Source organism: Apium graveolens, chromosome 4, assembly GCF_009905375.1.
Source record: "Apium graveolens cultivar Ventura chromosome 4, ASM990537v1, whole genome shotgun sequence".
Classification (NCBI taxonomy): domain Eukaryota; kingdom Viridiplantae; phylum Streptophyta; class Magnoliopsida; order Apiales; family Apiaceae; genus Apium; species Apium graveolens.
The window spans coordinates 277,957,403-277,961,458 of record NC_133650.1 but is presented as its reverse complement, the minus strand read 5'-3'; positions in this window follow the sequence as shown (position 1 = coordinate 277,961,458).

Sequence of the window (4,056 nt, the reverse complement as noted above, 5' to 3'; positions counted from 1 at the left end):
TCGTTTGAATGATTCTTTGAAGATAATTCGATAGTTTGCTGTAGATAGATAAAACTTAATAAGGATAAGAAGATCAGTCCAAAAAAAGTTTATCCAGAAAGAGTTTGTTTGAGGAAAAAAAGGAGAATGAAACCCAGTCAAACTAGAATACATAATTTCCTAATAAACCTAATAACTCTATTCTTTCAATCTGTCTGATTCAATCTGCATTTTCTTCAGATAAAATCGTTAAATGTTCTCCGATAATAAATCATCAGAAACCTGTATATTAACATTTTCAAATTTTCATGTACGTAATATGGAGGAAAGGGTTGAAGAGGCATATAGTATTCAACATTTATTTCCACTTCTTGAAGAGCTTTAAAAAGGCAGGGAAAGATACCATTAACACTTAAGGTTGTGTCTTCGTATAGGATAATGACTTTCCTCTAATTCCATCTTTGAACTATGGTTGTCACCAATATGAGCATATTGGAAGTGAATCTTATTTACCAGAAATGGCCACGGGCTAGAGGCCGAAATGAGGAATGTCATGGGCCAATGAAAGTATTGGAATTTATGATGTGTTACCAAGTTGAGCAACAAAGGCATCATCTTCCCATCTATCTAAGCCAATGATTGCACTTACGTTCTTTTTTTAAAAATAATTTCTTAGATACAAATAGACAAGGCAAACGTGACTATTAGAATACTGCAACAACAGTAAGAACAAAGGATTCTGTAGGATCATTCAATTATTTGTCCAACAAATGCATTATGTGCAATATTCATTGAAGCGAAGACTTCATCATTGATACAAGTGACCAAGTTATAGGTTGGTTGAAAGCTAATTAAAGTATGTGTATTATTTATTAATAAGTCAAACCATATTTTATTTCATAGACCAAAATAACATATACCACATTTTGGTACCCACCGTATAATTATTTTATTTGATCCCTATATAGGTTTTTTTAAATAGATTATTAGTCAATTAAATTCAACATCAATCCTATTTTCATGGTAGTTAATGTTGACATTTATATACTTTTAAATTGAAAACATCTATTTAATTTTAAATTGATTTTTTTTAAAAATAACCACTACACCAAATATGGCCTATTACAATACCAATAAATCGTAATATTAGGCCCCAAAAGTGTTACAATATACTCTAATGTAACATATTTGCCGAAAGTTGGATTTGCGTTTACTGTCATTGCAATAGGATCCTGTAGCAACGAATTTTTTGCTTATTGCAACACTTCATTGGTACTATAATAAAAACATTGTTGTAACACTTTTATAGGTTATAATAACACAAATAAAGGTGTTACAATAGGCTATTGCAACACATACTTGTAACGTTTTTAAGGTACATTTGTTACATAGCTGCAACACTTTGACACTTTTTTGTAACACTTTTATGACCTTTACTTGCAACATTTAATTGCAATGTTCAAATCATATTGCTACATTTTTTTTCAAATTTGAATATACCATTACCAAATCATATCAAACCAGAAATTACATTGAAAATTTTATTGATTATAATTTACTGAAGTAAATTACATAAGAAAGAAATAATGAAATGAAGAATGAAAGATTATGAAATAACTTGTAATTTTTTACATGGTAAATCCTAGGTATATTAATGGCTTCATTTGTGCATTTTTTTTGCCTTTGGTTCTTCTGTGGGAACTGGCTTAACAATAACTTTTTTTTTCTTCAAAAGCTATATCATTCTCCTTTTCTCTTCCACTTGTTTCATCTTTGTTCCACTTGTTTCTTCGGTTATCATAGTTATCATTACTACTGGAGTGCCTCTAGAGGTGGAACTTCCTCTTCCTTCAGTTCTTGTACCAGAATGTAAGTTGACACCTTCTTTTCTTCCTTTTCATGTTGCCACTATTTTGTGCAACTACGTTTCACCTGTAGGATTTGTCTCACCTGTGAAACCAATGATAGAAATTGATGAATAAAAAAATTACCAGATACACATTAAGGGAGCTTAGCGCTAAAGTACATAATGAATTATTTTTTAGACTTACCGATTTTGGACAAACTATCAAACAAAAACTTTAAGTTCAGTTCACATTTGGTCGTTGCATGTCCAAAATATACTCAATAGTCGAAGTCTCTTATACCAGCATATGGCCACATTTTTTATTATTTCACTGGGTTCAAATAAGAATATTATATACTATTTTATAGCATTGGAGTTTCCTAATAAGATTGTTACATCAAGCACTTAATGGATTTTATTTTAAAGTGAGAATATATATTAGAAATAGGTCATCCCATGACTGTAAACAGAACCATGTAATATTACCGGTAAATTTAGAATCTACTTTTGCCAGGATTTGAATGTATTAGGTTTGACTTTTGAGAAATTATAGTAAGTATGGAACCATTACCGGACTTTGCAACAGCTAAGAACAAAGAGTGCCTAGGTGAGATAGATCGGTTGAATGCTTTCAAGCCTAGATATTTTGGGAGTTCCGAATTCAGCCAGTGGACAGTAATGTAAATTTTCCAGTATTCCAATGATGTCCAATAGTTAAAATTGATACATTGAATTTGGATGAAAATTTTCGCAAAAATGCTAGAGGTCGATCAAAGTGCATGGCCACATCTCTAGTCGGGTTGTTGATATCAAGAGGTTCCAAGTCACAAAGAGTTGTTGACCAGTAATAGATAATGGTATTGTTGGTACTACAAAACATCTGAAGTACAAATGCAGCAAAATGTAAATCAGTGAGCATAATCAAATTTATTTGGTTTGATAAGAGTTATCGATACATGAAGAACATATAACATCTTAGTAAAAGTCAGTCCAAATAAAATATCATTAGTTTTAACAAATAAATCACATTTTCTTTTTCTAATATAACCACTGGAAAATTGTAGCCCTTCCAGTATTTGCTTGATGTATCATCACTTAAACCATCTCAAATAACATAATTGAATTGCAATGGATACCTTTCACCTCTAATCGCCAACATGTTATTCTGTCACTACAAGAAAAACGGCTAAATATGACCGGACAAAAACCGACCGCATTTAACTAAATTCGACCGCTAATAGTTGAATTTAGTTAAATCGGTCGAATTTAGTTAAATACGACCGATTTTTGGGACCGGTCTTACATATGGGAGTGATATTTAGTAAGTCGGTTGAATTTAACGTAATTTCGATCGGAAATAGTCAAATTTTGATCGGCTAATTTCGACCGGAAGCGGTCGAAAATTAAATTTGAATTTTCAAGTGAAATTTAAAAATCCCCCTAAAATTTTGAACTTTTTAAAAAATTTAAAACACGTGCCCAAATATTAAATTCAACCATATATAGCCAAAATTATGATTCTAAATTCAACTGCATTCGGTCAAATTAACTAACATCAATTTTTTTTTAAAAAAATAACCCAAATTAATTAATTTTTAATAAAAATCATTTTTTCCTTCTTTACTTTCCGGCCAGCAACCGGAAGTTCTACCCTGTCGTTGCCTTCCTCTATTTTCATTTCTTTTTCTCTCATTTTGGTATCTTCACCTTCCCTTCTCCTGCCCTCCCTCTATTCTCCTTCATTTCATCTTCACCAACACCACTCCCCCACTTTCAGCAATAATAATCCCCTTCTCTTTCATTTTCTTATTATCATTCAATTCTTTATGTTAGATATATTTGTGATGTCATGTCTAATATGATTTGTGTTTAGTGTTGAGATCTTACTTAACAGGACAAATCAGGACTTAACTAGAAATCAGTACTTATACTGAAATCAGAACTTAAGATATCAGAACTTAATTTGTCAGAACTTAAGTTATCAGGAGATATTTATCAGGAGATAATATCAGGACTTAAGGAGACTTTCAGATAAGGAAGGTGGCTGATTGAAGGAAAGAAGATCGAGACAAACATAAGATGAGATATGCATGGAGAAGAATTCTATGAAGAATAGAATACTTAGAAGAGAAGATAACTGATTGATATATATTAGGAAGCAGAATTATATTCGATATCAATTAGAAGATTATCTTGTAACTGTGTAGTATATAAACACAGACATAAGGTTT